Source organism: Chiloscyllium punctatum, chromosome 1 (genome assembly GCF_047496795.1).
Source record: "Chiloscyllium punctatum isolate Juve2018m chromosome 1, sChiPun1.3, whole genome shotgun sequence".
Lineage (NCBI taxonomy): Eukaryota > Metazoa > Chordata > Chondrichthyes > Orectolobiformes > Hemiscylliidae > Chiloscyllium > Chiloscyllium punctatum.
In genome coordinates this window covers 82,451,399-82,474,907 of record NC_092739.1, presented here as the reverse complement: position 1 = coordinate 82,474,907, position 23,509 = coordinate 82,451,399, and positions in this window count along the sequence as shown.

Here is a 23,509-nt window from a genome sequence, read left to right as displayed (position 1 = left end):
CCCACACACCAGGCCTTGTTATCACAGAGTCTGCTCGTACGCCTGATGAAGGACTTTAGCCCGAAACATCTATTCTCTTGCTCCTCGGATGCTGCTTGACTGGCTGTGCTTTTCCAGCTCCACACTCTCGACTGCTAGTACACACTGCCCATTGTCAGCCACTAACCGCCCCCATTAATAGCTATTCACCCTCCTAAGCTGGATCATGATACAATCTTTGTCCGTACAACTGTTTTTCTCTCTCTTTGGCTCTATTCTCACCTATCATTTACTTCTTTCCCCCCCCCCCCCACCTCCCTCACCCTGTCTCTGCAGATAAACTGATATTTTCCTAGCTACCATCAGTTCTGAGGAAGGGTCATTTCACCTGAAATGTTAAATCGGATTTCTCTCCACAGTTACTGACAGACCTGCTGAGCTTTTCCAGCAATTTTGATTTTTCTTCAATTACATTGTCTGCTATTTAATTTTTTTTTAAACCAAGTCCCATTATTGCAACTTTGCTCTCCAAAAGTAACACCACAAAATATGCTTTCAAAAATCGATGTGCCCACAACACACAACCAGGTGGTTTCATAGAGACAACAATAAATAATTCAACTTCTGCTGTTTCTCATTCATCAACAAAGTGATTGGGCTTTTGTGTCAAGTAGACTGAATTGTTCAACCAAAACTAGTGGGGGAAAAAAAGAACAACAGAATTAAAATATTCTGTGGTGAGACAGTCACCTGTGGCGATAATGGAACACCTTTTATGGAGCCTGATACTGCCTGAAATACGGCGTTGAAACCATCATTTTTTTAAAATCGAGACTGCTTGACTTTTTAACAATTTTATATGTTTTTGCAATTGCTATTTCAGGCACACTTTGTCACAGATTTGCAGAAAAAGTATCTCCTGGTGTTTGTCATTATTTATGATCTTATGAACAAATGCTGCAGTCAATTTCAGGCAAGGGACAGCAACGTGGTTAAAAGCAAAAAACTGGCTTCTCATTAGATTGTTAGTCATTGAACTGTACTGAATTTATGAGGTAGGTGTGAAGTTAACTTGCAATAGCCAAAAGTTAGTTTCTTATTGATAGATAAATCACTTGGTTCAAGAACGCCTGAAAATTACTCCACTGAAATAGCAAACATTATTCAAAACATTTTTTTTCAAGAAATTATGCAATTTATTTGCCCAGTCCACAGATGGATTAAATCAGTTCTGGTGCAGTTCTCTGTTAAGTGCTAATTAAGCTCCTTGAATTGCTATTATATGTAGATCTTAACTAGTTGTTTTTCATTCATTCCCATTAATGGATTCAGATAAACCAATGTCACAGAACAAATGTTCCACCTAACATTGTTTTCTATCTGTATTTTCTAGAAAAGTTGGATATATTTAACACCAAAACCTGAAGGTATGTGAAGAAGCAGAAGTGACGTAACATGAAAAAGTGATTTGAATGTTGTCTTTTTTGATGTAGATTTTCCTAACTAGACTAAAGTATTAAATATGCCTGTGCATTAATTTGAATAATAATATGATAATTGTGATAATTTGTAGTACACAGTATCCATCTGGAGTTGATTTAAAAAAATTATTTTGGCGTCTGAGCCACTCCATGGTTTGATTGTGTAACTGGCCTTTATGTATTGAATTAAATCAATCTGTGTCTGGAATAACTTACTTTGTGTAGTATGGTGTAATAAGGTATATCTTGGCAGAAGTGATAAATCAGATGCTTTCCAGCATATTTCCATTCAGATTTGTTTTGCCATGACTTGCTGGAAGTATCATCTCATTAAAACGTGCAATTGAAGTATTTAATGAGGAATAATATCAATAATGTACAAGTGAGCTAATGATTGAGAAAGAAGCAAAGGAACAAGGAGAAAGAAGGTTATTTAGAATAAGTGAATTGAAACTAAATCAGGTACAAAGAGAAATTTAGGAAAAGATTGAGCGCAAAGGAAGATATTGAAGTAGTCCATGTCCAACAGCATGTATCCAAGTTTGGGCGAATGAGTGAAAAGTTACATTCATGCCATGCAAATGCCAGACACTAACCATCTCCAGCAAGTGTAAATCTAACTATAGCTCCTTGGCATTCAATAGCATAATTATTATGGTTGCAAGAGCAGGTTAAGGCTGGGGAGCCTGCAGTGAGTAACCCCCCTCCTGACGCCTTAAAGCATGTCCATTGTCTACAGAGCACCAATCAACAGTGTGATGGAATATCTGAATGAATGCAAGACATTTGAGCTCATCCACCACATAATGGCCCATTATATTGGCAGGGCATCCACAAACATTCCCTACTTCGTGCACTGATACTCAGGAGAAGCAATGTCTGTGATCTATAAATGCATTGAAAACGTTCACCAAGGCTCCATAGACTGCACCTTCTGATCCTACTATCTAAAAAGACAAAGGCAGAACATACAGGGGAGCACCATCATCTGCAAGGTTCCCTCCAAGCCACTCTATCCTGGCTTGGTAATATATTGCCATTTCTTAAGTATTGCAAGATCAAAATCCTGAACTCCTTCCCTAATAGCATCAAGGGTGTGCCGACAGCTGACAGACTGCAGTGGTTTGTGAAGGAAGTTTATGAGTGAATTTTAAAAAGATATAAAGGAAAAGTAAGAAAAATGTGAAGTATTTCAAATGTTCAATATGTAAAATCCTTCTGAAGAATTTACAATATTTGGAATGAGACCAAACAGTTGAATTGTTCCTATTCAGAGCCAAAGTGGGTGATTTTGAAGGGTATTAAAAATTCTGTCAGTACAAATTTATCATTCTGGTAATTGAGTCCTAAGTTTCTGCAAGGAGCTTAATGTCTGAAAAACCACCAACTGCAAGTTCCCCTCTGAGCCATTCACTTCCCTACTTGGAAGCATACTGCCATTCCTTCTGTGTTGCTGGGACAAAATGCTGGAACTTCCTCAACAACATTGTGCGTCCACCTACACCACAAGGACTGCAGCGGTTCAAGAAGGCAGCTCGACACCACCCTGTCAAGGGCAACTAGGGATGAGCAGTAATTGCTGGCCCAGCTAGCAATGCCCATGTTCCACGAGTGACTTAAAACAACTCAGCAAGTGATCAATCGAAATATTGAAAAATGACGGCAAACTGCCATGTGAGAGAGGTATATAGCAGCACAGCAGAAACTGAACAAGTTATGGAAATTCACAATTAACAGCATATTTCTCTTTTGCCTGAAATTGCTGACGAATTTATTTATTGATAACAGCGTGCATCATGAACCCACCATTATTTTTCACAAAAGATATTCCATTCTAAATCTCATTTGAATCATTCACCATAGTCCTTCAGAGGATTTGTTTTTTAGCTCTAGAAAGCTTTTATCATAATATTGGCATTTCCATTTATTTCTGAGGTCAACATTCATGACTGATGTGAATTTTAATGCTGCCCTTTCTGTAAATGTCTTTATTTTCAGTGCAAAGAATGTTCCTACAAAATCAGGTAAAGATTGAGACTGCTTTGGTTTATATTTTTTTTCCCTCAATACTCGAGTCAGCCATCCAATTGGGTGTACTGTTGTGACTGACAGTCATCACTTGTAGAACTAATTGCCTTTTATTTCTGCTTTATGGCACATGACACAGGTTTCATTTCAGTTCCTATAAATGCCTGATGCAGTACATTAGAAGATTGGAATTCAGAGCAAGGATTTGTTTTTAATTGACTCAAATTAAATACTTTTAAACAAAAATTAGACATTTAAATTATTATTTTAGTGATTTTTTTTCTGCATTTAATGTCTTGTGTATTTCTCTGTCATGATGCGGTAATTGCTTATCAAGAGAATACTTTCAGCATTTCAAGCTGTCCCTTGGGAAGCAAAATTAAGCAGGGCCCTCTTGTGGCATGGTGATAATGTCCTTACCCATGGAGTGAGTGGTTCAGATCCCACCTACTCCAATGGTGTGTAATAACATCTCTGAGCAGCTTGATTGGGAAAAATAGCTTACTGAAAGAAAAATGTCTAACTTGACAAGAGCTAGTGGAGTCAGCACAGCTCATTGTTATCTCTGCAATGTAAGTTATTATTTCACCTTTTAGGACCACAGGAAACTCCAAAATGTTTTTTTTTACTGAATTAGCTGCCTCTTTTCATTGTTGTAATGTAGAAAACACACAAGTCATTTTGGGCAGAGCAAGCTCCCACAAACAGCTGATCGACAACAATCAGGTAATCTGATTTATTTTTATGTAAGAAGGCTACTAGCATGCTGGCCTTCATAACAAGAGGGATTGAGTATAGAAGCAAAGAGGTTCTTCTGCAGCTGTACAGGGCCCTGGTGAGACCACACCTGGAATACTGTGTGCAGTTCTGGTCTCCAAATTTGAGGAAAGACATTCTGGCTATTGAGGGAGAGCAGCATAGGTTCATGAGGTCAATTCCTGGAATGGCGGGATTACCTTACACTGAAAGACTGGAGTGACTGGGCTTGTATACCCTTGAGTTTAGAAGACTGAAAGGGGATCTGATTGAAACATGTAAGATTATTAAAGGTTTGGACACTCTGTGGCAGGAAACATGTTTCTGCTGATGTGTGAGTGCCGAACCAGAGGACACAGCTTAAAAATATGGGGTAGACCATTTAGGACAGAGGTGAGGAGAAACTTCTTCATCCAGAGAGTGGTGGCTGTGTGGAATGCTCTGCCCCAGTAGGCAGTGGAGGCCCAGTCTCTGGATTCATTTCAGAAAGAGTTGGATAGACCTCTCAAGGATAGTGGAGTCAAGGGTTATGGAGATAAGGCAAGAACAGGATACTGATTAAGGATGATCAGCCATGATCATATTGAATGGTGGTGCAGGCTCGAAGGGCAGAATGGCCTACTCCTGCACCTATTGTCTATTGTCTATTGTAAATTGATGGATCAATATTGGTCAGAGGACTGAAGATAATTCACCTGCTTTTTGTCGTAATTTTGCCATGGCTTGTTTCTTGTCAACCTAAGAGAAACAAATGGCCTCAGTTCAATGCCTCATCTGAGAGACATCACTTCTGATAGATAGTGAACAGTGGTTTTAAAGTGGTAGTGAATTCAAGATATGAATAACTGTTCATGAGAATAAATTTTGTCCGGGTTGTCAGGCAATATCTACCATCACCCCCTATTCTGACCTTTTCTATTCTTCCAGTGATGTGGATAACTTCACATTTGCCTGCATTACATTTCCTCAGCCAAATTTTTGTCCATTTCCCTTGTTAATCTATACATCTTTGCAGACCTTTGTAGTTTCCTCACTATTATTTTCAAACTTGTTTTGGTATCATCAAATCTATTTATATTGAACTGGTTCCCTTTGGTCAAGTCTTTAATAAATACTATGAGCAGTTATGACTCTGACATTAATTCCCATATCACCACACAGGTTAATATTTACCAACACAAAAATTACCCATTTATTCTGACTCTGTTTCTTCTCAGTTAGTCAATACTTTATCGATGCCAACATATTATTTCTAATGAGCTTTTATTGCATTCAACAATCTTTTATGTGGCTTTTAAGGACTACCTTTTGGAATTCGAAATACATTACTTCAATTCTTTCCTCTTTATCCACCCTGATTTTTGCATTCTCAAAGAATTCTAAGAGATTACTCAAACAATATTTGCCGTTACAAAACCATATTAGTACTGTTTGGCTGTGTTATGATTTTGTAAACATCTTGTTAATATTTTCTTAAAGCTGTATTACACTATTTTCCCAATGACTGTTAGACTAACTAGCTTATGGTTTTCAGTTTTTCACTTTTTTTTTCCTTTTTATATTTGCAGTTTTTTAGTTCACTGCACATTTTGCTTAACCAAGTGAAATGTGAACGATTACAATCAATGCAGCCGTTATCCCTTCAGCCACACTTTTTCAAACGTAGTAGGATATAGACTATCCAGTCTTAGAGACTTATCCACCTTTGGTCCCATTCATATTAAATTGTTGTTGAATATTGATTATTCTTGTTCTTGTAGCAATTTGTTTTAACATCTAACACTTCGGATTTTCTACTTCCTATGGAAAAAGTAAGGTACAACTGAATAACACTTTAGATTAAGTTAAAAATCACACAAGACCAGGTTATAGTCCAACAGGTTTATTTGGAAGTACAAGCTTTCGGAGCACTGTTCCTTTATCAGGTAGCTAGTGGGGCAGGATCATAAGGACGCAGAAATTATAGCAAAAGATCTGACAGCTAGTACTTCCAAATAAACCTATTGGACCTGATGCTGTGTGATTTTTAACATTGTCCACCCCCAGTCCAACACAGGCACCTCCACATCAACACTTTAGATTGTTCACTGGCTTGTTGCTCATTTGTATAAATTATTATTTAGCTAAAAACTGTTTGACAGATAATTGTTGCTGGACTTAGAACATAAAGTTGTTTAAAAGCTTAACAGTATATTGTAGGATTGTATATGGTCCATGAAATCTGCATTCTTTTCAGACTTCTCCCACAAATGTTAACATAAATAGTTCATGTGATATTTACAAAAATATTTATGTTCAACAAATAGCATCAATGAATTTTGTTAAATAAAAATACACTGAGAACTAATTCCAATTTAAAAGAAACTCCAGTGTAAAACTATTTCATATTTCTCTGGAAGTGTATCAACAAGGTTTAAACTGGTAATCTAGCAGATTACAAAGAACAAAGAAAATTTACAGCCCAGGACTGGCCCTTCAGCCCTCCAAGCCTGAGCCGATCCAAATCTACTGTCTAAACTTGTCGCCCACTTCCTAAGCATCCGTATCCCTCTGCTCCCCACCTTTTTGAAGGAGTAACAACGAGGATTGATGAGGGCAGAGTGGTAGATGTGATCCATATGGACTTCAGTAAGGCGATCAACAAGGTTCCCCATGGGAGACTGGTTAGCAAGTTTAGATCTCACAGAAAATAGGGAGAACTAGTTATTTAGATAAAGAACTGGCTCAAAGGTAGAAGACAGAGGGTGGTGGTGAAGAGTTGTTTTTCAGACTGAAGGCCAATGACCAATGGAGTGCCACAAGGATCGGTGCTGGTTCTTCTACTTTTTGTCAGTTACATAAACGATTTGGATGCGAGCATAAGAGGTACAGTTAGTAAGTTTGCAGATGGCATCAAAATTGGATGTGTAGTGGACAGCGAAAAGGTTACCTCAGATTACAACAGGATCTTGACCAGATGGGCCAATGGGCTGAGAAGTGGCAGGTGGAGTTTAATTCAGATAAATGCGAAGTGCCTGCGTTTTGGGAAAGCAAATCTTAGCAGGATTTATACACTTAATGGTAAGGTCCATGGGAGTTTTGCTGAACAAAGAGACCTTGGAGTGCAGGTTCATAGCTCCTTGAACGTGGAGTCACAGGTAGATAGGATAGTGAAGAAGGCTTTTGGTATGCTTTCCTTTATTAGTCAGAGTATTGAGTACAAGAGTTGGGAGGTTATGTTATGGCTGTACAGGAAATTGGTTAGGCCACTGTTGGAAAATTGCATGCAATTCTGGTCTCCTTCTTATCGGAAAGATGTTGCGAAATTTGGAAGGGTTCAGAAAAGATTTACAAGGATGTTGCCAGGCTTGGAAGATTTGAGCTATAGGGTGAGGCTAAACAGGTTGGGGCTGTTTTCTCTGGAGTGTCAGAGGCTGAGGGGTGACCTTATAAGAGATTTACAAAATTATGAGGGGCATGGATAGGGTAAATAGGCAAAGTCTTTTCTCTGGGGTCAGGGAGTCCAGAACTAGAGGGTATAGGCTTAGGGTGAAAGGGGAAAGATATAAAAGAGACTTAAGGGGTAACTTTTTCACGCAGAGGGTGGTATGTGTATGGAATGAGCTGCCAGAGAAAGTGGTGGAGGCTGGTACAATTGCAACATTTAAGAGGCATTTGGATAGATATATGAATAGGAAGGTTTTGGAGGGATATGGGTCGGGTGCTGGCAGGATTGTGTTGGGATACCTGGCCGGCATGGATTGGTTGGACCGAAGGGTCTGATTCCATGCTGTACATCTCTATGACTGTGCTCATGCATTTGCCCAGATGCATCTGAAATGAATCTACCGTTCCTGCCTCTACCACCTCTGCTGGCAACCCGTTCAGATGCTCACCACCCTCTGTGTGACGTACTTGCCACGTGTATCCCCCTTAAACTTTCCATCTCTCACCTTGAAAGTGTAACCTCTTGTTATTGAATCCTTCATCCTGGGAAAAAGCTTGTCTCTATTCACTCTGTCTTTACCCTTCATGATTCTCTAAACCTCAATCAGGTCTCCTCTCATCTCCTTTTTTCTAATGAAAACAAACCTAATCTACTCAACCTCTCTTCATAGCTAGCACCTTCCATGCCAGGCAACATCCTAGTAAACCTTCTCTGCACCCTCCTCAAAGCATCCACATTCTTTTGATAATGTGGCGCCCAGAACTGTACACAGTATTTTAAATGTGGCCGAACCAATGTCTTGTACAATTTTAACATGACATGCCAGTTCTCATACTCAATACCCCATCCAATGAAGGCAAGCATACTATATGCCTTCTTGACCACTCTATCCACTTGCGCAGCAACCTTCAGGATATAATTGACCTGCACTGCCCATCAACTTTTCCCAAGTCTCTTCTATTCATTGTATAATTCACTCTAGAATTAGACTTGCCTAAATGCATCACCTCTCGTTTGTCTGCGTTGAAATCCATCTGCCACTTTTCTGCTCAACTCTCCAGTCTATCTATATCCTCTTGTATTCTCTGACAGTCCCTTATGCTTTCTGCTACTCCACTAATCTTCGTGTCATCTGCTAACTTGCTGATCATACCAACAGTGCCCTCTTCCAGATCATTTATGTATATCACAAACAACAGTGGCCCCAATACTGACCCCTGTGGAACACCACTTGTCATCTTTGTCCATTTTGAGAAACTCCCTTCAACTACTACTCTCTGTCTCCTATTGCTCAACCAGTTCTTTGTCCACCTAGCTAGAACACCTTGCACACCATGTGACTTCACTTTCTCCATTAGTCTACCATAGGGAATCTTATCAAATGCCTTACTAAAGTCAATGTATATGACATCATTGGCCCTTCCTTCATCTATCAACTTGGTCACTTCCTCAAAGAACTCTATTAAGTTGGCAAGGCACAATCTCCCCTGCACAAAATCATGTTGCCTATCACTGATAAGCCTATGCTTTTCCAAATATAAATAGATCCTATCCCTCACTACCCTCTCCAGCAACTTTCCCACCATCGACGTCAGACTTACTGGTTTGTAGTTACACGAAATATCCCTACTACCCTTCTTGTACAGGAGGAAAACATGAACAACCTTCAAGTCCTCTGGCACCTCACCCGTATTTAAGGATGCCACAAAGATATCTGTCAGTGCTCCATCTATTTCCTCTCTTGCCTCCCTCAGCAACCTGGGATATATCCCATCTGGTCCTGGGGATGTGTCCACCTTAATAACCTCTAGCCTACCCAACACATCTTCCTTACTTATGTCAATGTGATCCAGACTAATCAAACTTCTAACTCTCATCTCAAGATTCATCATGTTCCTCTCCTCAGTGAACACTGATGCAAAGCAATCGTTCAGAATCTTGCCCATTCTCCCAGGTTCGACACACAGCCTTCCTTAAGTAGACCAATCCTTTCTCTAGTTACCCACTTGCTTCTTATATAAGAATAAGATACATTTGAATTCTCCTTAATTCTGCTAGCTAAAGCTATTTCATGACCCCTTTTAGCCCACTTGATTCCTCGTTTAAGATTTTTCCTACTCTTCCGATATTCCTCCAGGGCCCATTCTGTTCTCAGCTCCCTAGACCTTATGTATGCTTCCCTTTTCCTCTTGGCTAGTCATGCAATTTCTCCTGTCTTCCACGGTTCACGAATTTTGCCCTTCCTATCCTTTGCCTTCAATGGGACATGCCTATCCTGCACTATCTTTAACTATCTTTGAAAGTCTCCCACATATCAAATGTGGACTTCCCTTCAAATAGCTGTGTCCAATCCACATTTCTGAGCTCCTGCCTAATTTTGATATAATTGGCCTTGACCCAGTTTAGTACTCTTCCCTTAGGAACATTCTCATCTTTATCTACGAGTATTCTAAAACTTACAGAATTGTGGTCACTGTTCCCAAAGAAATCCCCCACTGCAACTTCTACCACCTGTCCTGGCTCGTTCTCCAGTACCAGGTCCAATATGGCCCCTTCTCTCATTGGACTATTGACATACTACTCTAGAAAACTCTCCTGGACGCTTCCTACAAATTCTACCCTATCCGGACCTCTGATGCTAAGCGTATCCAGTGAATGTTGGGAAAATTAAAATCTCCCAACACCACTACCCTATTGCCTCTACATCTTTCCATAATCTGTTTACCTATTTGTTCTTCTACCTCATGCTCACTGTTGGGAGGCCTGTAATACAGCCCCAACAATGTAACTGCACCCTTCTTATTTCTCAGCTCCACCCATAATGCCTCACTACCCAAGACCTCAATAGTGTCCTCCTTTAGCACAGCCGTGATACCATCCCTGATCAGCAATGCCACTCCATTCCCCCTTTTACTTCCCTCCCTGTCCTGTCTGAAGCGTCTATATCCTGGAACATTTAGTTGCCAATCATGCCCTTCCTTCAACCAAGTCTCTGTGATTGCAATAACGTTATACTCCCAGGCACCAATCCAAGCCCTAAGGTCACCTGCCTTACCCACTATTCTCCTTGCATTAAATCAGATGCATTTCAGGCCACCAGTTCTTTTGTGTTCATCTGCTCTCTGTCTACTCTTCCCCATATTTAATGCTATCTTCATGATTCTTACAGTTTCCAGTTTCCACTTCACTGCCTACTTGTTTGCTCTTCTGGTTCCCAGTCCCCTGCCACATTAGTTTAAATCCCCCAACAGCAGTAGCAAAAACTCACCCAAGGACATTGGTTCCAGTCTGGTTCAGATGGAGACCATCCATTTTGTCATAGTCCCACTTTCCCCAGAACCAGTCCCAATGTCCAACAAATCTGAACCCCTCCCTCCTATACCATCCCTCAAGCCACGTGTTCATCCTGCCTATTTTTTCATTTCTACCTTTGAGGTCCTCCTCTTTAACTTCTCTCCTGAATTCTTCTTTAGGACCTGATCTCGTTTTTTGCTTATACCGTTGGTGCCGATATGCACCATGACAACTGCTGTTCACTCTCTCCTTTTAGAATGCTCTGCAACCGATTAGTGACATCCCTGACCCGAGCACCTGGGAGGCAACATACCATCCGGGAGTCCTGTTTTTGGCCACAGAACTGCCTATCTACTCCCCTTACAATAGAAGTCCCTATGACTATGGTCCTACAAATCTTTTTCCCGCCCTTCTGAGCTGCAGTGCCCGCCACAGTGCCATGATCTTGACAACTGCTGCCCTCTCCTGGTGAGCCATCCCCAACAGTATCCAAAACGGTAAACCTGTTTTGGAGGGAAATGACCGCAGGGGACACCTGCACTGCCTTCCTACTCTTTTTCTGCCTTTTGCTCACCCATTCACTGTCTCCCTCAGCAATTCTAACCTGCGATGTGACCAATTTACTAAATGTGATATCCACAATCTCCTCAGCATCACGGATGCTCCACAGTGAGTCCATCCGCAGCTCCAGAGCCATCATGAGCTCAAACAAGAGCTGCAGCTGGACACAGTTCTTGCAAGTGTAAGAGTCAGGAACATCAGACACATTCCTAAACTCCCACATCAAGCAAGACGCACATGCCACAGGTCTGAGGTCCCCTGCCATTGTAAGCTTAACTTTATATGATCTGACTAAAACCAAACAATGCACTTAAATATATAAAAAGATATTTTAAAAAATCAGTTACCTGTTTTTGCCTTAACTGGCAGGAAAATAAGGTGTTTGAGAGCACTGAAGGAAACATTTTTCCCTCAGATCTGCCAGTTACAATTCCCACCTTTTATCTTTTTTTTACTGCCTATTATACTTTCTACAAATTATGGATCTCTCTCATGTATTTTCTTCCCCTTTTTATTCTTCAATAAATTTAGATTTTCAGAGAAACAAGAGGTATTACATTTCCTCTTCCAAGTGCCCAGGGAGCACAAAGCTGCCATTGAGATCCACCTCCTGAACAACCTTCCTTTTCCTGCTTACTTTAACATGCAGCCATTAACTGAATGAGTGGAAACTGTACAGGCAGCTAAAAAGTCCCAGTTCTACACTTCTACCATATACCATTCAGTCAGATCTCCTACAATGACTTTCTTCTGCCAAAATCCTCCGCTAGCCCTTTGGTCAGGTAGCCCTAACCACCAGGTGCACATCAGAGACTGACATATACTGGATATATGTGAGGTATTGCACTTGGGTAGAACAAATAAGGCAAGGGAATATATGCTAATGGAAGGACCCTGGGAAACACCGAAGATCAGAGGCACTTGGGCTACATGTCCACCAATCCCTCAAGGTATCAGGACAGGTGGATAAAATGGTTAAGAGGGCATATGACATTCTTGCCCTTATTCATCAAGGTATAGAGTTTCAGAGCAGGGACGTTATGTTGGAACTGTCCATAATGTTGGTTAGGCCTCAGCTTAGAGTATTGAATGCAATTCTGGTATCTATATTATAAGACACTTGTGATAGCACTAAAGAGGATGCAGAGGAGATTTACTAGGATATTGTCTGGGCTGGCAAGTTTCAATTATGAAGAGAGATTGGATAGACTTGAGTTCTTTCTTTGGAACAGAGGAGATTGAAAGAGGCATTGATAAGATATTCAGGAAGAGATGTTCCCCCTATTGGAGAGACCATTGACCAAGGGGTACAGAATTAGTTTGAGTGGCAAAGGGTTTAGGGGAGATGTGCTGATAAAACATTTTCAACCAGACAGTGGTGAGAATCTGGAGCTCACTGCCTGTAAGAGTGTTAGAGACAGAAACTGTCATAGTCTTTCAAAAGTATTTGGATGTACACTTGTTATAGCAAGATGTACAGTCTGTGGGCTAAGTGGTGGAAAATGAGATTAGAATAGTTAGGTGGTTGTTTTTGATTGGTACAAACACGGTGGGCCAAGATGGACTCTTTTTGTGCAGTAGATCTCCATAACTGTGACTCTGTGATTGAGCCTGAAGATGAGATCTGAGAGTTAAGATCTCCCAGGGCCAAATGGTTCACTTCTAAATTGACCCAGGCTCAGGACACTCCTGTTTTCAATTAAAATAGGTATTGTTTCAGTGAACTATAATCCACAAGTCAACGTGCATCCTCAGTCTGGCCGTGGAACTGAATCTTATTGACAGATGCTCCTAGTCAGTGGCAATCCTCCAGTGTGAGCTGGTGACTTCAGTTGAGACACCAAAAACTGGGGTAAAGTTTTATAGGGTATTTCTCCCACTTTAGATATTTTTCATCAACCTGCTCAGACATGTTGTGACACATGTTTGGGGTAGGTGGGGACTTGAACACAAACCCACTGGCCTAGAGGTAGAGACATACGACTGTTTCAGAAGAGACCCTACCCAGATCTCCAGCTTCATTAATTTGAAAATAAAGTATCAGAATGTCTTGAAATAGTGGAAAATTCATGTTTGATGCCTGTACACTTCAAGTGACGCTCTTAATCTCAATGTAACACTGGATTTTGCATAATGCATAAAAATATAAAAATGATTTAAGTATCTTTTTTTTATTCACTCACAGGATATGGGTGTCACTGGCTGAGCCCACATTTATTTCACATCCTGATTGTTAGAAGTTAGCCTTATTGCTACACATCTGGAGTCATATGTAACCCTGACTAAGTGGGGATAGCAGTTTCCTTCTCTCAGGGCCATGAGTGAACCAAGTGGGTTTTTCCTGACAATCAACAATGGTTTCAGTATCATCATTAAACTCTTAATTCCAGATATTTTTTATTGAATTCAAATTTTAGTATCTACTATTGCAGGATTTGAACCCAGATCCCCAGAGCTTCCAGAATGATAGTCTTGTGATAATACCGCCAGGTCATCACCTCCCCAAAAGGTAAGGAAATCAAAACTGCAGACAGTACTCTAGGTGTGGTTTCATCACCCTATACAGAACCAGTATGATTTCCTTGCTCTAGTACCCAAACCCTCTTACAATGTAGCCCAACATATTATTAGCCTTTTTAAAAGCTTCCTACCTCAGCATGCTTGCTTTTAATGACAGATGTACAAGGCTATCTACGTCTTTTTGGTGTATCAACATTTCCCAATCTATCACTGGTTGAACAATACTTTGTATTTTTATTCTTCCTCGTGAAGTGTAAAACACTTATCCTTGTAATATTACATCAATTCTACCTAATTTTGAAATCAACAATTTGGAAACATAGTATTTGGTTCCCTCAACCAAATTACTGGTATACAATGTGAACAGCTGGGGCCCAAGCATTGATCACGACAGTACATCACTTGTCACTACCTTCTACTTTAAACAAGGTCCATTTGGTCCTACATTTTCCTGTCTGATAACTCATTCTTGCCAATATATTACTGCCAATCCTATAGGTTTTGATTTTGAAAGCTAATATCTTCTGTGGGACTTTACCAAAAGCTTGCTGAAAGTTCAAGTACATCTATGCTATTAATTGCATTTCAAAAAAGCTCTAGCAGGTTTATCAAACATGACTTCTCTTTCATCAATCCATGTTGACATTTTACAATATTGTTGGCATTTTCTATATGTTCTGTTATCACGTATCCTTTATAAAAACCTCCAGCATTTTCTGTACAATTGGTATTGGGCTAATCAGGCAGTAATTTGTGGATTTGCTCTCTCCTTTTCTTTAAAATCCTCCAATCTGACTAAACTGTTCCAAAATCAATAGAATTTGAAAGATGGCAAGCAATGTATTCTTTTTTTTTCCATGGCCACCTCCTTTAGCACTCTGGGATGTAGTTTGTCTGGCCTTGATGAGTTATTACCTTTCAGAGCCATTAGTATCTCACACACTATTAATTCAATAATTTCCTTCAATTCCTCCTTCTCAACAGACCTTTGCTTCCTTAGAATTACTGGAACATTATCCGTGTGTTCTATTTCAGCTGTGCCATATCTTTATTCTACATTATCAATTCCCCTGTATTAGACTGTAAGGAGCTTACATTTGTCTGTAGTAATTTTTTTTATCATTTGTAATAGATCTTGCTTTGTTTTTTTGTTTCTTCTAATTTTATTCTCATACTCTATAAATCTCAATGTTCACCTTTATAGAATTCAAAATTGTTCCTAGTCTCAGGCTTGTTACTTTTTTAAAGGAAATTTATATAGTTCCTGTTTGAACACAATGCTATTCTTAATTTATTTTTGCAAGTCATGGTTGGGCCACTTTTCTTGTGTTACAAAGAGCAAAGAACAATACAGCACAGGAACAGGCCCTGCAGCCATCCCAGCCTGTGCCAACACATTTTGCCCTTCCATATTCACACTGTCTTCACTTAGAGGATCTGTATCCCTTTATTCCCTTCCTATTCATGTATTTGTCCAAGTGCTTCTTGAATGATGCTGTTGTGTCTGTTTCCACCACCTCCTCTGGCAGCATGTTCCAGGCACTCACCACCCTTTGTGTGTGAAAAACTTGTCTCGCACATCTCTTTTTAGCATTCCCCCTTGCATGTTAAACCTGTGTCCCTGAATAATTGACCCCTCCAAAAAAAAGGGAAAAAGCCTCATATATTCCATTCTGTCCATGCCATTCACAATTTTATACATTTCGTCAGGTTGCCCTTCAACCTCTTGTGTCCCAGTGAAAACTAACCCAGCCTATCCAAACTTTCTCCATAGCTAAAATCCCCCATGCCAGGCAACATCCTGGTAAACTTTTTCTGTACCCTCTCCAAAGCATCCACATCCTTCTAGTAGTATGGTGACCAGAACTGTACACAATATTCCAAGTGTGGTTGAACTAAAGTTCTATAAAGCTGCAGCATAACTTGTCTATCCTTATACTCAATGCTCCTTCTAATGAAGGCAAGCATGCCATAAACCTTTTTTACAACCTTATCTACCTGTGCTGTCACCTTCAGTGATCTGTGGACCTGCACATCCATATCAATACTCCGAAGAGTTCTGCCATTCACTGTATATTTTCCACCTGGAACAGCTGCCAGAGGAAGTTTCTGTCACGGGTTTTAAGCTTAGTTCTCAATTGTACTTCTGACCAGACAGCTGTCACAAGCACGCCGTTTCAACTTTAACTTACTTTCTGTCTCCTTTTTCATTCAAGGAGCTCTGGATTTAGAGTCATAGAGATGTACAGCACGGAAACAGACCCTTCAGTCCAAACCGGCCATGCTGACCAGATATCCCAACCCAACCTTGTCGCATCTGCCAGCACTCGGCCCATATCCCTCCAAACCCTTCCTATTCATATCCCCATCCAAATGCATCTTAAATGTTGCAATTGTACCAGCCTCCACTATTTCCTCTGGCAGCTCATTCCATACACGTATCAACCTCTGCGTGAAAAAGTTGCCCCTTAGGTCTCTATTAAATCTTTCCCCCTTACCCTAAACCTATGCCTTTTGTTCTGGACCCTCCGACCCCAGGGAAAAGACTTTGCCTATTTACCCTATCCATGCCCCTCATAATTTTGTAAACCTCTATGAGATCACCCCTCAGCCTTTGATTCTCCAGAGAAAACAGTGCCAGCCTGTTCAGCCTCTCTTTATAGCTCAAATCCTCCAACCCTGGCAACATCCTTGTAAATCTTTTCTGAACCCTTTCCGATAGGAAGGGGACCAGAATTGCACACAATATTCCAACAGTGGCCTAACCAATGTCCTGTACAGCTGCAACATGACCTCCCAACCTCTGTACTCAACACCCTGACCAATAAAAGAAAGTATACCAAACGCCTTCTTCACTATCCTATCTACCTGTGACTCCATTTTCAAGGAGCTGTGGACCTGCATTCCAAGGTCTCTTTGTTCAACAGCACTCCCTAGGACCTTACCGTTAAGTGTATAAGTCCTACTAAGATTTGTTTTCTCAAAATGCAGCACCTTGCATTTATCTAAATTAAACTCCATCTGCCATTTCTCAGTCTATTGGCCCATCTGGTCAAGATCCTGTTGTAATCTGAGGTAACCCTCTTCGCTGTCCACTACACATCCAATTTTGGTGCCATCTGCAAACTTACTAACTGTACCTCTTATGCTCACATCTAAATCGTTTATGTAACTGACAAAAAGTAGAGGACCCAGCACTGATCCTTGTTGCACTCCACTGGTCACAGGCCTCCAGTCTGAAAAACAACCCTCCACCACCCCCGTCTGTCTTCTACCATTCAGCCAGTTCTGTATCCAAATGGTGAGTTCTCCCTGTATTCCAAGAGATCTAACCTTACTAATCAGTCTCCCATGGGGAACCTTGTTGAACACCTTACTGAAGTCCATATAGATCATATCTACCACTCTGCCCTCATCAATCCTCTTTGTTACTTCTTCAAAAAACTCAATCAAGTTTGTGAGACATGATTGCCCACACACAAAGCCATGTTGACCATCCTTAATCAATTCTTGCCTTTCCAAATACATGTACGTCCTGTCCCTCCAACAACTTGCCCACCACCGATGTCAGACTCACTGGTCTATAGTTCCCTGGCTTGTCCTTACCACCCTTCTTAAATAGTGGCACCACGTTAGCCAACCTCCAGTCTTCCAGCACCTCACCTGTGACTTACTTTTCTTCACTTTCACTTTCACTAATCCTTGCTACCTCTTGCAATAACATTTGCCCAGTCTATATATGGGTAAAATTAAGTCACTTATTAATATAACTGATGTTTACACCACCTTATTATTTCCCTGAAGATTTACTGTTTTATACCTGTACTGAATCTTCCAAAATGTATTACCTCATGTTTGTCTGGATTAAACTCCATCTGCCATTTTTCTGCCCATGCCTCAACTGATCTATATCTTACTGTATTCTCTGATAATCCACCTCCTATCCACTACTCCACCAATCTTTGTATCATTTGCAAACCTACTAATTAGACCAGCTACAGTTTCTTCCAAATCATTAAATAGGTCATGAACTGCAGAGGTCCAAGCACTAATCCCTGTGGAACAGCACTAGTCACAACCCTCCATTGTGAAAAGCATCTTTCCACCGCTACCCTCTGTCACCTATGACTAAGTCAGTTCCGTATTCATTTTGCCAGCTTGCCTCTGAGAGCATGTGACTTTGCCTTTTGTACCAGTCTGCCATGAGGGTCCTTGTCAAAGGCTTTACTGAAGTCCATGTAGACAACATCAACCACTTTTCCCTCATCAATCATCTTTGTCAACTTGTATTCTTTCATGCAAAAGTAATTTGTACATATTGATACATTTATAGTAGACATTTGAATATTCCTTTATATTAGCTGCCAATCATTTTTATAATCCCTCTTTCCTTCTTATATTTGGTTTCTTATCTTGTTTCTGTCACAGGTTTTAAGCTTACTTCTCAATTGTAATTCTGACCTGACAACTGTCACAAGCACACCACTACTACTTTAACTTAATTTCTGTCTCCTTTTTCATTCAAGGAGCTCTGGATTTATTTTTCTTAACTTTCACTTTCACTAATCCTTGCTACCTCTTGCAATAACATTAACCCAGTCGAAATATGGGTAAACTGAAGTCACTTATTAATATAACTGATGTTTACACTACCTTGAAGATTTTTTTTTGTATCCCGCACAGTAGTAACTTGCACTTTCATTGGCCTTGCATCTTTCTTGATGTTAAGTATTTCTCATTGTCCTGTCTACTGGGATATTATACTGGTACATCAGGGTCAAGATTCCAGTAACACTGGGAGACAGCAATGATATAAACGCTGTTTGTCTAAAGGTCACATCTTTTGCATTTGAACCAATCAATGTCATCCTCCTATAAGCAGCCTCCCAACAAACGAGCACCACACTGGGGACATAGTCAAAAAACTGTTTTAAATGCTAACATATCACAATTCAAAATGAACATTGTGTACTTTGTTCATTGTATCAATTTCATTTCTTTTACATAATCTTTAATTTTGTGAAGAAATCATAGAGCAATCTCGTTGTTAGCCAAAATTATCATTAAGCCCCAGAGTCACTAAAGAAGTGAAAATGAATCTTCCAGCTATAGCAAATGGCTATAGCCATTTATTATCTATTGTTATCTATTATTAATAAATCAAGATTGGTCAAATATATCAATGCTGAATTAAAATTTCAGCATTAATGACTTTTTTGAATATTTATCATTTTTGGGCATATATACATATGGATGCATAATTTGTTTATAATTGCTGTAAGGGTGTACACATGATCTCATTCTGCATTACTCTATGGATTAAACCATTGTATATAATTTGCATATTGTAAAAGTATAGGTTCTAGAGGTTTATAAAATCACAAAGGACATGGATTGGGTAACTAGAAATAAATCCTTTCCCTGCAGTGGTGGGAGTCCAGAGCCATAGGACATAGATCTAAGGTGAGAGGAGAAAGAATTAAAAGGGACCGAAGGGGCAATTGTTTCACACAGAGGGTGGAGTGTATATGGAATGAACTGCCAGAGCAAGTGGGGGAGGGTGGTACAATTACAACATTGAAAAGGTATCTGGATGGGTATATGAATAGGATGGGTTTAGAGGGAAATGAGTCAAGTGCTGGCAAATGGGACCAGAATAGTTCAGGGTATCTGGTCAGCATGGATGAGTTGAAATGAAGGGTCTGTTTCAATGCTATCACTCTATGACTCAAAATGCTTAAAATTTCTCAATCATGTTTAGATTTCTCAAAAGAAAATTTGATGTTTTTCCTAAAGGAATAAATATGGCAACTTGGAGTTATTATCAAAAATGTATACAGTATGCACTTCTTATAGATTGCATGCAGTGTAAATAATTGCTTGTAAAGTGCTTTCAAAATTATACATTTCACAAAACAATAGTGGTGTCTTAAATTAAGATGTTCAAAAATAGGCTTGAATTTAAGTGGTTAGAAATAAGACACTATAATATCATAAATCTTCAACAGATGTCTCAGAAATGACCATTTGAAGTTTACTTAGCAGGTTACATTTTTCAATTTCAGGAAATTAGGTGTATCGTCTGATATCAATGTTTGTCAGATTCTTGTCATCCATTCTTTTTGGCCAATGTTTGCCACCAAATATACTTAAACAGTATAGTACTTCTGCTTTCTTATGCAGGTGAGCACAGCAGTCAGTTTGGCATAAGATCTCGTACAGAAAATACGATTCGGAAACGATTATCCTGCTTTGTGAAATTTGGCCAAGCTGATAGAACCTTTTGCATTATTTAACTATCACAGAATTTTTGTAACTAACTCAACAAGCAGATTAGTCAAACTGACCTCACTTTAACAATTGTTAAATTTACAGCAGTTTTGGCAATGTAGCACTGCTGTAATAGTGTATTAGCTTGTATTATGCATTCCAAATGGTGAGACTGTTCTGAATGAGCAATCTCACTGGGCAGGTGCATGGATCATTGAAATGACTGTGTATGATTTGTAGTATATCCTATTTTCTAATTAATGTTGTTTTTTAAAAATCTATATTCTTATTTGAAATGTTCTGTACTTTGAGATGAGGCTCATGATATTTGAGGTTATTGAATTACTGCTGGATTAAAGAAAATTCATAACCTTTTTTTAGCAGTCCCTTGGAATTGTGGCTTATTTGGTTCCTTTCTTATTCAATAGGCTGGAATAGGTAAGCAATTGTGCAATCCACAATCTGTTCACTGTGTCACACACATCACAGCTGATGCTTGAAGGGTTGAATACAGAGGAACGTCGATTATCCAAAGGACATGGGCAAGGAGTATTTCCTTAGATTGTTCGAATGCCGGGTAGAGTAGTTTAGCCAAGCATTGAGACCTTGCGATCTTGCCAGATAATCCTAAATTCAGATAATCGAATGCTGGATAGTTGAGGTTCCTCTGTAAATAAATTATTTGGAAGTTTGCACACTTTCGCCAATGCCTTGACTTTTCCTCTGCTTGCTTCTGGTCAAGTCTCTGATGTGGTTGGTGGCTTCCTAAGTGAACCATCTCCATTTTGTATAGTCACTGGCCAGTGCACTCAAGAATTAATTGACATTTTTGATTTCTTCAGGGATGACTTAAGGATACCAAAGACATTTCCTGTGTCCTCCTGGGATTCTATTGCCACACCTGAGTTCCGAGCAGAGAAGTTGCTTCAGGTGTCTTGTGTCAGGTATACAAAGAATATATCCCACTTAGTAAAGCTGGTTTTGCATCAGTTTTGCCTGCTTGCTGGGGAGGGTGGCCTGAGAGGATGTTACTCATAAGTCACCCAATTCAGTGCTTCAATATGCCTGCTAGTGCTAAACCAAGTTTCAGAAGCATATGGGAGCTTTGGGATCACTTGCCTAGTAAACCATGACCTTAGTCTTGGATTTGAGATGCTGGCCCTCCAATGCAGCTTTCCTCAGCCGACTGAAGACTGTCTGGAACATTGGACAGGGTGATGAACTTTGACATCTCTGTCTAACTTCATCATCAACTGATCATTGAGGTGGGAGGTGTTCTTCTGTGGGAGTTGGATTGAAGGGGACATTTGTTTTCTGTGTGTTTAGCGAAAAAGCCCATTTTCTTACATGCTTCAAAGGAGAAGTCAAAGAGAACACACAAATGCCATTATACCGACTGCTTTTCCCATCTGTACTGCAAATACTCATCACATGTTTGAGCAGTTTGCTCAAGGTAAGGTTCAATATAGCAGAGATGAAAGATTTTGGAAGATTGTCATTTTATTGTTGAATTATTGAAAATGTCAAACTACTGTTAAACTAACCATATTTAACCAGACATGTTTTTATTGCTGGTTGGTTGACTTCACTAGGTGCAAATTGGCTGCCACATTTTTTCACTGTGGTTTTGCATATACAGGCAAAACTATTCACCATATGTAAAGTTTTATTTTACTGGCCAGTTTATTTTACTTAATCCTTGCAACTCGTCCTTGTAGATTTCTGTTCCAAACCATGGGAAAGATTCAGTTCAATGGCTCAGGCTAAAAAAGATGAATTCTGCCTAACCATATTTAAAAGATTAAAGTACATTTTCTGTAGGTGGAAGCTTTTTCTTTATTACTATAATTCCAGGTTAAATTTACATGCAATTTGTTTATTAATTAATTTATTTTATTTTCATGATAAAATTTAGGAAAAAGATTTGACCTAGGAAGTTGAGGGTGCACAAGGACAATTATGAGGTTGCATTCTAAAGTTTAAATGTCAGTTTTGGTTTTGGATCTCTGTTAGCGAGTAAAACGGTGTTCAGAGAAATTCATTTGAATGCTATAATTTGTACATGGATTTGCCTTAGTTATGTAACCTCTGTTTCTGTTTCAAGGCATAAAGTTGGAAGCCATTAAAACCAACACTTGAAGCATGGTGTCAAAAGAGTATACCTGAAATTTGTGTAGATTTGGAGAATCCTAAGAGCCAGCTACAGTAGGAAACACCAAAAAATAACAACAAGCCTCAGTCTGCAAGTTTATATGAGTGGGTGAGCCAAATTATGTCAAATTTTGTAGCTACTATTGCGTGGAAATGTAAGGCAATTTGAGTCAGCATTGAAATCTTTCCAACCTCAGTGAGATAATTACAATTAAGTACAGCAAATAAACACAAAATATTGCAGACGCTGAACATCTGAAATGACTGGAAATACTGGGAAAACTCAACAGGTTTGGCTGCTTCTGTGAGGATAGAAACAGAGGTAATGGTTTATTTTAACTAGCAATGTCAACTCTGGGTTAATATCTGTTCTGTTGCAAGACTTCTATATTGCACTGAGAATGAGAAAAATCAGACAAGGGTAATTTTGAAGGCCCTCAAGATCTTTTTAGAACATTACAACTTTAAATGGGGGTGGGGGGTGGGGTGTGGGGGGTGTGGGGTGGTGGGGGGGGGCGGGGAGTGGTGGAGAGAATTGATGATCATACCACTGCATTGATATGTCTGATTAAATCCCTGAGAGAGTTTGGGCACTATATTAAGAAAGGATTGTCTTAGAAATAAGAGACCCCCACCATAAGAACACATCTGCTGAGAGAACAAAAATCTTACCAAAACATTTGCTTTGCACAATGGTGAGACATAGTCGAGGCCTAACATGAACACCACCATGGAGAAAAGGATAAATATTCCCAGAAAGAGACCTTGGCCAGAGTAAAGAAATGAATATTGCAGAGAGGATGTGTGAAAGAAATGAGGGTTGTGTGGAGAAATGTTTTTGTATATTGTGAAATGTCTACTACTCTGTCTTACCATAGTCATGCACTTTATATTCTTGAGGCAGGAAAGCAGAAGTCATTAAACCACAGGATACCCAGAATATTTGCCAATGTTCTTTCCAAAAACCTGGACTGATCTTCACTGGGCCATATCTGCAGTCTTTCCAAGAAATTAAATCAGAAAATTGGCTCAATGAGAAGAG